The 12019-nt window shown below is 33.3% G+C and overlaps 1 pseudogene; it reads left to right on the top strand.

Moving 5' to 3' along the window:
- Window positions 1-9085: 9085 nt before the first annotated feature.
- On the top strand, window positions 9086-9514 carry LOC105546779 (annotated as a pseudogene).
- Window positions 9515-12019: the final 2505 nt, after the last annotated feature.

Consider the following 12019-nt stretch of genomic DNA (forward strand, 5'->3'; position numbering starts at 1 on the left):
CCGGCTAGTTTTTTGTATTTTTTAGTAGAGACGGGGTTTCACCGTGTTAGCCAGGATGGTCTCGATCTCCTGACCTAGTGATCCGCCCGTCTCAGCCTCCCAAAGTGCTGGGATTACAGGCTTGAGCCACCGCGCCCGGCAAGAAATAAATTTTTAATTAAAGTTGAAGTCTTTCTTCAAAAATTACTTACTCATATATAGAATACATATCCAAGAATAAATACAAAATATTGAGTCTTCTGATTGTCATGCCGTTCAGTCATAGGTTCTGGATTTTTCATCAAATGTGCATGTATTCACAGAATTGATACTCCAATCATTTGTGCCCTACTCTCAGTCTGATGATGGATGAGGCAGTGGCAGTGTTGCTCTATACATGAGCACCCCCTGCTGGCACAACCTGGATACCCATTTCTATTGTAACAATAATTTATTTGGAATATCCTTTACTGTATCTTAGACAAATGTTTCCCTATGCAAATAAGTAAATAGTGATATCATCTCAAGAACTTAGCGCAAGGTACCCTGTGGATATTTGTTTCATTTTAAAAGCAAATAGAATGACCAAAAGACATTTTAACATTTTTAGTAAACTAGATTAATTTATATTAGTTTTCCATTGCTACTGCAAGAAATTACAACACATTTAGTGGCCTAAAAGAATGCAAATTCATTATTTTACAGTTCAGCAGGTCAGTTGTCTGGCATGTGTCACATGGGGATAGAATCAAAGTTTCAGAAGGGTTTGTACTCCTTTCTGGTCGCTCTTAGGGAGAACGTTTCTCTGACTTTTCCAGCTTCTAGAGAATGTCCACATTCCTCAGGTCATGTACTATTTCCTCCACGTTTAAAACCAGCAAATTTACATTTCTCTGTATTTTTATCTCATACTCACATCTCCTTCTTATCCTCTCCTCCACCTACTACTACCATTTTAAGGACCTTTGTGATTACATTGTTCCTATTCTGATAATCCAGGTTAATGCCCTTTTTTAAAAAAATCAGGTGACTAGCAACTTAATCTCATTATGCCATGACCTGAATTTATTCACAGGGTCAGGGGATTAAGACCTGGGCACTGCTATGATGTGTGTCTAACCCTACTCCCGAGCCCTGCATTCATATGCTAAAATCCTAACTCCTATGGTGATATTATTAGGACATGAAGGTTTTGGGGTGTGATTAGGTAACAGAAATGGAGCCCACATAAATGGAATAATTGCATTTATGAAGCAGGCCCAAGATAAGCCCCTCAGCTAAATAAATTCAAAATAAAGACTCAAATAAAGAAAATCAGAAATTAAAAGGGTGATATTCCAACTGATACCACAGAAATACAAATAACTACAAGAAACTATTATGAATAAATATATGTCAACAAATTGGATAACCTAGAAGAAATGGATAAATTTTTTGACATATATAATCTACCAACGTTTAATTATGAAGAAATAGAAAATTTCAACAGACAATAATGTATAAGGAGATACAATTAGTAATAAAAAGTCTCTCATCAAAGAAATTCTCAGGACATGATAACTTCACTTTTAAATTCTACCAAACATTTAAAGAATAATTAATACAAATTCCTCTGAAACTTTTCCAAAAAATTAGAGAGGAGGGCATTTGTCCAAATTCATTTTACAAGGCCATTATTACCCTGACACAAAACTCAGATATGGACACTACAAAAGAAGAAAACTATAGGCCAATGTCCCTGGTGAACATAAGTGCAAAAATCTTCAACAAAATATTATCCAACCAAATACTACGGAATATTTAAAAGATCATTTACCATGATAATGTGAGATTCATTCCAAGGATGCAAGGATGACACCATATGCAAGTCAATTAACCTCATACATCACATTAACATAATAAAGAAGAAACACCAGATGATTATTTCAATAGTTGTAGAAAAAGCATTTTACAAAATTTCACATCGTTTCATAATAATAAAAGAAAACCTCTTAGCAAATTAATTGTAGAAGAAATGCATCTCAATATAATAAGGACTGTATATGACAAACCCACAGCCTACATCATACTCAATGGGCAAAAATTGAAAGCTTTCCATCTAAGATTGAGAAAAAGATAACAATGCCCACTCTGGCCACTTCTACTTAACCTAGTACTGGAAGTTCTAGCTATAGCAATTAGGCAAGAGGAAGAAAGAAAAGACATTTAAATTGGGAAAAAAAGGTAAATTGTCCCTGTTTGTAGATAACAAAATCTTAGATATAAAAATCCTAAAGACTTCACCAAAAAACTGTTAAAACTAATAAATGAATTTTGTAAACTTGTAGAATACAAAATCAATACAAAAAAATCAGTAGTATTTCAGAGACTAACGGTGAGCAATATGAAAAAGCAATCAAGAAAACAATTTCATTTATTATGGTTAAAAATATATAATAATTAGAAATAAATTTAAACAAGGAGGTGAAAAATCTCTACACTGAAAACTATAAAACAGTGATTAAAGAAACTAAACAAGACACAAATAAATGTAAAGATATCCCATATATGTGGTTTGGAAGAATTAAAATTGTTAAAATGTCCATACCACCTAAAGCAATACACAGGTTCAATGCTATCCCTATCAAAATATTACTGACATTCTTCACAGAAATAGAAAAAATAATCCTAAAATTTGTTTAGAACCATAAAAGTCTCTGAATAGCCAAAGCAATGTGAACAAGGAGAACAAAGCTGAAGGCATTGCATTACCTGACTTCAAAATATACTACAATGTAGCAAACAAAAAAGCGTAATGCTAACATAAAACAAGACACATAGACCAATGAAACAGAATAGAGAGCCCAGAAAATTCACACCTTAATAGTCATCTGATTTTTTATCGAAGTGCTAAATACACACAATGGGGACAGGACAGTCTCTTCAACAAATGGCAGTGGGAAACTAGATGCCTGCATGCAGAAGAGTGAAATTAGGCCCTTACTTCATGATACATACAAAAATTAACTCAAAATGCATTGAATACTTAAATGTAAGACCCAAAACTATGAAATGATTAGAATAAAACATAGAGGAGAAGCTTCATGGAATTGGTCTTGGCAATTATTTTTTCTGACATAACTTCAAAATACAGGAAACAAAAACAACTGTAGACAGATGGGATTACATCAAACTAAAAAGGTTCTGCACAGCAACAGAAAATATTAAGAGTGAGGAAACACTCTTGAGGTTTGAAAATATTTTCTTGAGGAAGAAAATATTTGCCAGCTTTGCATCTGATAACGGGATAATGTCTAAAATGTATAAAGAATTCAAACTATTCAATGGCAAGAGTACAAATAACCCAACTAAAAAATGGACAGAGGACTTAAATAGACATTTCTCCTTAGAAAATATACACATGAACAACAGATAAATGAAATAAAAGTCCTTAACATCACTAATTATTAGGGAAATGCAAATTATACCACGATGACATATTACCTTACTTCTGTGAGGATGGCTATTATAGCAAAGACAAAAAATTGTAATGACAGTGTGGATGTAAAGGAAAACCTTGCACACTGTTGGTGGAAATGTAAATTAGTGTACTCATTACGGAAAACAGTTATGGAGGTTCCTCAAAACTTAAAAATAGAATTACCATGTAACCCAGCAATTCCATTACTCAGAGTATACCCAAAGGAAAGAAAATCAGTTGTCAACAGAGTATCTCCCCCTACATGTTGATTGAAGCATTATTCACAATAACCAAGATATAGAATCAACCAGTATCCATCAATGAATGAATCAATTAATTAAAAAAATGACGTAGACATCTTGTTTTATTGCACTTTATTTAATTATGCTTCACAGATATTGCATTTTTTTATGAAACTTTGTGGTAACCTTGCATCAAGCTAGTATATTAGTGCTACATTTCCAATAGTATAGTATCATCACTTCGGGTCTCTAGGTCACAATTTGGTAATTCTCACAATATTTCAAACTTTTTCACGATTATTATATCTGTTATGGTGATCTTGGATCACTGATGTTTTATGTTACTATCATAATTGTTTGGGAGTGCCACAAACCTCAAACACCCATGTAAGACAGTGAACTTAATTGATAAATATTGTCTGTATTTGATAGCTTCACTGACCAGCCATTTCCCCTTCTCTCTCCCTCTCCTTAAGCCTCCCTCTTCCCTGAGACACAACAATATTGACACTAGGCCAATTAATAACCTCACAATGCCCTCTAAGTTTGCAAGCAAGGAAAGGTTGCATGTCTCTCACTGTAAATCAAAGCCAGAAATGATTAAGTTTAGTGAGGAAGGCATGTCAAAGGCTGAGACAGCCTGAAAGCTAGGCTTATTGTACCAAGCAACCAAACTGTGAATGCAAAACAAAAGTTCCTGAAAAAAACTAAAAGTGTCACTTCAGTGAAAACATGAATAATAAGAAAGTGAAACAGTCTTATTATTGATAGGATATGGAGAAAGTTTTAATGGTCTGAACAGAAATCAAACCAGCCACAGCATTCCTTTAAGTCAAATCCTAATTCAGAGCATGACCCTAGCTCTCTTCAATTATCTGAAGACTGAGAGAGGTTAGGAAGTTGCAGAAGAAAGCTTGAAACTATCAAATGTTGGTTCTTGAGATTTAAGGAAAGAAATCTCAAGGTAAAACAGCTAATTATCCAGAAGATCTAGCTGAAACAATTGACGGATAGTTACACTAAATACATTTTTCACTAAATACACTAAATACACGTAGATGTAACAGGCTTCTACTGGAAGAAGATACTATCTAGGACTTTCATAGCCAGTGAAAAGCCAATGCCTGGCTTTAAAGCTTCAAAGAACAAGCTGAGTCTCTTGTTAGGAGCTAATGCAACTGTTGAATTATTTCTTATTTTTAACAATTGCCACAGTCACTCCAGTCTTCAGCAACCACCACCCTAATCATTAGCAGCAAAATCCTCCACCAGAAAAAATGTATAACCCACTGAAGGCTCAGAGAATCATTGGCATTATTTAGCAATGAAGTATTTTTTAATTAAGGTTTACACATTGCTTTTTTAAACATAATTCTATTGCACACTTGACAGACTATTGTATACAGTAAACAAAACTTTTATACACCCTTTGAAGTAAAAAAATTTGTGTGACTCACTTTATTGTGATATTCACTTTATTGCAGAGTTTTGGAGCTGAACCCACAATATCTTCGAGGTATGCCTGTATGTATACACAATGATGCACTATTCGGCCATGTAAAATAAAAATAATCTGTTATTCATGACAACATGGAGAAACCTGGAGGACAGTATGCTAAGTGAAATAAGCCAGAGAGAAAGACAAATACTACACAATCTCACGCATGTGGAATCTAAAAATGTTGATCTCATTAAAGTAGAGAATAAAATGGTGGTTACCAGAGGTTGGGGTGGCTGTGAAGAGGACTGGGGAGATATTGGTCAAAAGATACAAAATTATAGTTACATAGGAGTTATAAGTTCAAGAAATCTGTTTTTCAACATAGTGACTATACTTAATAATGATGTATTACATTCTCAAACAATGTTAAGAATGACTATTAAATGTTCTCACCACAAAAATAACTATGAGGAAATGCATATTTTAATTAGCTACATTTAACCATTCCAAAGTGTGCAGGTACTTCAAAACGTCACGTTACATATGATAAATACATTCAATTTTATGTCTCAATTTAAAATAAATAATTTTAGAAAATTAATTTTTTAAATTGATATATAATACTTGCATATATTTATAGGATAAAAAGTGGTGTTTCAATACATATAGTGTGTCGTGATCAAGTCAAATATAATTACCTCTGGTTACAGTACCCAAAAAAATTGATCATCATCTTTAACTCTGACAATCTCTAGGTGTGAGAGAACAAAAGCTGTTTTCATCTTTAACAATGCTTTGGATCAAAGTTTGTCTTATCAAGAGCATACATTCTTCCAAATCTTTTTCCAAAAAGGAACATGTATTTTTAACATTTTAATTCCTCAATTGGTTGGCAGCCATATGCCAACCAATCTCGTTAAACTTTCATGGCTTTTAGCTTTTCTTCTTTTCTAAACCAATAAATTAAAAAAAAAAAATTATAGATCAAAGCCAATTAATTGTACCCTGGTATGCACAAAGTTAAGGACCGAGTTGTTTTATTTGAATAGTCACACTGAGAAAACTCAATATTAATTCACTCTGTCCTCAAACAAGCATATTTTAAATGCAAATCCTTTTAGAAAACAAGGGGAACATAAGACAGTAGTTGATTCTTTTTCCTAAATGCTTTTTATTCCCTTCTTATTTATTTGAAAGAAGGATACATTAGATAACTTTTTTTATATCTTTAAGAAGATTGAATTTAGTGTTTGTACCAGGCACTGTGAAAAAAAAAAATGCTTTAAAAGACTCACAATAACAAGAAATACATTGAATCATTATTCTAATAGGGCACAAATACATTCGAATAAATGATTAAATAAAAATTTCAAACAAGTTAATAAAAACATTGATGCTAACTTTAGTGAGATAACACTGATTGAAGAGTCTCTTCAGTAACGGGAGGGGAACAGAGTACTTTTCCAGAGGAAGGAACATAGCTCTAAGTCTCCAAGAATCAGTGAGTATTATGAGGCAAAGATCGAGCAGGGAGGTCAGCAAGTGCTAAAAGTGGAGAGAGTGGAAAATTCTGTTGTTATCAAGGGAGGAAGAGTAAAAACTTTGATGTGGACTAAATAGATATGGTGAGTGGTGTGGAGTAGGAATGAGGCAAGATTTATATTAAACTGCATGTCAAGAACTTCTGGTTTCTAGTCCAACATGTAAGGAACTTTGAAGCCATTACTGCATCCTAACAACAAGTAAAAAGCTGATCAAACTGAAAACTAAACCACTCTTCTTAGATTCACTAGAGACCTGAGGTCACAGAACAAACTGCTGTGGAGTTTGTAGAGAGGCAGCTACAGAGAATTCAACTTAACAGAGCAGAAACGTACTCCTGCTGGAACCAGTACCATGGTAGGAAAGCTTGAATTGTCATTGATGCTGGAGGCTCAGTGTGGACAAGCTTAAGATTGAAAATAAAAATAAAAGTAAAAAATCTTAGTGAGGCTTCTGCATTTTTTTGAGTTTTACCTTTAGCTCTACAAAGTTCTCAAGATGAAGATTAGAGCAAAATGTCTTCTGGCTTCTGGCAGGGGGAGGAAAAGTAACAATTTTAAAATACACCAGAGCATTCCATTGTTCTTAACAAGACCTTATCTTGAGAAAAACTGTTTTGCCAGAGCTTAACCTACTGGGGTTTTAGCAGAGCCTAACCTATCTGGGGGAAAGAAGGTACCTAACTCCAGCCGCCACTAATCATCTTGTACCATATAAGAAGCAGAAAGAAAAAACTGAGATGCATTTTTGAAATTCACAGCACAGGAGTTGAGGCTCACTAAAAGAGTAAAATCTAAATATGGGGCTGAGGGAAGCTTCCTCTCCCTCTGCACCTTACCATGATGTTATAAAACTCTATTTTCCACATTTTCCTTTACCAGTGCATCACATCTGCTGTTCAGCAACAATAAAAATCATTATAAGGCATACTTGAGAAACAGAGCAATGGGGTGGCATAAATGTTGAAGTTATCAGATTCAGTTATGACAGAAATGTTGACATTATCAGACCATGAATATAAACCGTATTTGGTTAATATGCTAAGGGCTGTAATGAAAAAAAAAAACACAACATTCAAGAACAATGAACAATGAAAGCAGAGAAATTGAAATTATAAGAATACATAAAAAAATAAATGCTTACTATAAAAAAAACTGTAATAAAAATAAAAAATGGCTTTGAGAGGATCATTAGTAGACTGGATGAGCCTAAGGAAAGAATCTCTGAGCTTAAGGATATGTCAATAGAAACATCCCATACTGAAAAACAAGGAAAAAACAACACTGGAAAAATGCAACAGAATATTCAAGAACTGTGTGACAACCACAAAAGCTGTAATATCTACATAATTAAAACAATAGGAGAGCAAAGAGAGAAAGAAATAAAAGAAATAGAAGTAATAATGACTTAGAATTTCGCTAAATGAATATCAAACACCAATCCACACATACAGGAAGCTCAGAGAACACCAAGTGGTATCAATATAAAAAACATCTCAACTGCAGAAAAATCAAAGATAAAGATCAAATCTTGAGTTAATCCAGTGAGAAAAAATACCTCTCCTATAAATTAGAAAATATAAGAATTAATCCAACTTCTCAAAAAAAAAAAAAAAATACAAGCAAGAAGAGATTAGAGTGAAATAATAAAAGTATTGGCAAAATAAAACAAAGCAAAACATACACACACACAAACCACATCACCCTGAATTTTTTAGCCTGTAAAATTACAATGCAAAAGTGAAGGAAAAATAGACTTTCTCAGACTTGTGAAAATTGCGGGGTTTGTCGCCAATAGATCTACCTTGCAAGAAATGTTAGAAGCTCTTTAGAGAGAAAAAAAGTAATGTAGGCCAGAGACTTAGAGCTGCATGAAGAAATAAAGAATATTAGAGAATGAATAAATGAAAGTAAGATTGTAAGTTTTAGTTTTCTTATTCCTATCTGATTTAATAGATAATGGTTTGTTCAAAATAAAAATAACAATAATGTAATTGATGATTATAGCTTTTTTTATAAGCGAAATGAATGGTAACAATGCTACATGTGATTAGAGGGAGGAATTAGAAATATGTTGTTATTATAAGGTACTTGCACTACTTCTGAAATTGCATTTAAAAGCAACCACTAAAAAAATGAAATAAAAATAAGCATAGTTGACATACTAAGAAGAGAGAAAATGGAATCATATAAAATGCCAAATCGAACCTACAAAAAGCAGAAAAAGAGAAGACAAAATAGGAACAAAGAACAAGGGCATCAAATAGAAAACATCAAACATGATAGATATTAATGTGACTATATCAGTGAGTACTTTAAATATCAATTGTCTAATAACACTAAGTTAGAAGACAGCAATTGTCAGGGTGAATGAAAAAGACTCAACTATGTGTTGCTTATAAGAAATCAACTTTAGGAACGAGTCCGCCGGATCCGTGACTGCGGAGAGCTAGGTGACCCCTGGCCGCCGCCATGACGGGCCGCGAGTTTGGGAATCGGACGCAGATGCTGCATGTGATCTCCTACAGCTTGTCACCTTTTGAGCAGCGCGCCTTGCCGCACTACTTCACCAAAGGAATCCCCAACGTGTTGCGCCGCACTCGAGAGCCTTTCCTTCGCATAATGCCTCCGTTTATAGCATTTTATCGTATTTATACGTGGGGTACTCAAGAGTTCAAGAGATCCAAGGGGAAGAATCCAGCTGCCTATGAAAATGACAGATGAGCAACGCATCCGGATGACAGTTTCCTATCCTTGAAAGACCTTTCTCTGGAAGAGGAGTCTGCATTGTAAGGTCTTAAAGACACAATACACTTCCTATAGTCTGCAAAATAAAAATAAAAATAAAAGAATAAAAATAAAAAGAAAAGAATAAAACTAAAAAGAAAAAAAGGAAATCGACTTTAAATATGAAGACACATCTAGATTAAAAGTGAAGGGATGGTGAAAATATGCCATACTAACACAGATAAAAAATCAGTAGTTGCTATAGTAATGTCACACAAAATACACTTCAGAGTTAGGATAATTATCAGGGATAAGAAGAGGCATTACAAAATGATAAAAGATTGACTCTCCAAGAAAATAACAATTCTTAAGGTATATGTATTTCACAGAATGCCAAAATACATGAAGCAAAAGCTGATAGGACTGCAAGGAGAAATAAATGAATCAATTACTATAGTTGGAGACATCATTACTTCTCTATCAAAAACATAGATCCAGCAGGCAGAAAACTAGTAAGGACATACTTTAACTCAACACCACCATCAGTTAACTGGATGTAATGAATATCTACAGAATAATTCATTCAACAATGCAGAATACACATTCTTCTCAAACTTACATGAAATTATCACCAAAATAGACCACATTTTCAGACATAAAAGACAACTTAACAAATTTAAAATAATAAAGATCACATAATGTCTACTCTCAGATTATGATTCAATCAAACTAGAAACCAACAACAGAAAGATAGCTGGAAAAAACCTCTCAAAGTACTTGATTCGAAGACATACTCCTTAATTATACAATAAGAATACAATTCTTAATTGAAGAAGAAATTTCAACAGAAATTTAAGGTATTTTGAACTAAATAAAAATTAAATACAGCTAACAAAATGTATGAGATTCAGTGAGAGCAATGGTTAGAAAAAAATCGTAGCATGTAACAGAAAATAAATTTTTAAAAATCAATTATCTACATGTTCACTTTAGGAACCTAGACAATAAAATAACAAGTTAAATTCAAATAAAGCAAAAGAAAAAAAAATTAGAGCGAAAATTAATTAAAGTAAAAATACAAAATCAATAAAGAAAATCTGTAAAATAAAAATTGTGTTTTTTGAAAAAAAGTATACAATTGATAAGCTTCTAGACAGGCTAACTTTCAAAAAACAGAGAAAACACAAATTATTACTAACAAAAGTGAAAATGGTGCCACTACTGCAGATCTGATGTACATTAAAGAAATAATAAAGGAATACTACAAACAACTTCATGCCCCACAATTTAATAACACAGATTAAATGCACTAATTTCTTGAAATAAACAATCTGCTAAAACCTACCTAAGAAGAAACAGACACTCTGAATAGGCCTATGTCTACTAAATAAATTAAGTCAATTATTAATAACATTACAAAAAAGAAACCACCCGACCTAGATGGTTTCACTGGTGAATTCTACCAAATACTTAAGTGAGAAATTATAAAATACCTTCCAGAAGATAGAAGCAGAAGGAAAACTTCCTAATTCATTCTATTGCTATGTAACCAACACCATCCTAACACCAAAACCAGACAAATATATTACCAAAAAAATCTAAAAACCAATGTATCTTATAAATATAGATGGCAAAATCCCCATCAAAATATTAACAAATTAATCCAAAAATTCATCAAAATAATTATACATTATGACCAAATGAGATTTATTCAGGTATGCATGGATGGTTCAACATTCAAAATTCAATTTATATAATCCAATACATTAACAGGCTAAAGAAAAAAAAAAAACTACATAATCACATCAGTAGATGCAGAAATAACATTTGAGAAAATTTAACACCTATTCATGATAAAAACTCTCAGCAAACTAGGAATAGAGGGGAACTCCCACAACTGAATAACTTATAGAAATAATCTATAGCTAACACTATACATAATGGCGAGAAACTTGAAGCTTCCCTGTAAATATCAATGTTTAGTCCATTTTCTATTACTTAGAATAGAATATCTGAAATTGTCTAATTTATAAGGAAAGGAATTCCTTTCTTACAGTTCTGGAGGCTGAGAAGTACAAGGTCAAGGGACTATATCAGGTGAAAGTCTTCTTGCTGGTAGGACCACTCTACAGAATCTCCAGGTGGTACAGAGTATCACATGGTGAGAGGGCTTAGCATGCTAGTGTGCTAGCTCAGGTCTCTCTTCCTCTTCTTATAAAGCCACTAGGTCCCCTTCCATTGCAAGCCACTAATCCAGTAATCTATCTATTAATTCATGAATGTATTAATTCATTCATGGGTGCAGAACCCTCACGATCCAATCTCCTCTTAAGGGCCCCGCTTCTCAACACTGCCATACTGTGGACCAAGTTTCAACATGAGTTCTGGAGGGGACATTCAAACCACAGCAATCTAGAACAATGAAAAGACAACACCTCGCACCATTCTTTTTCACATCATATTACAAATCCTTTCTAATGCAACAAGGTACATAGATTGGAAAGGAAAATATAAAACTGTCTTTGTTCACAGATAATATGATCAACTATATGGAAAATCTGAAAGATCACAAACTCCTGAACTAATGAACAGTTACAGCAAGGTTATAGGATGTAAAGCTAATATACAG

Source organism: Mandrillus leucophaeus, unplaced genomic scaffold, assembly GCF_000951045.1.
Source record: "Mandrillus leucophaeus isolate KB7577 unplaced genomic scaffold, Mleu.le_1.0 Scaffold369, whole genome shotgun sequence".
NCBI lineage: Eukaryota > Metazoa > Chordata > Mammalia > Primates > Cercopithecidae > Mandrillus > Mandrillus leucophaeus.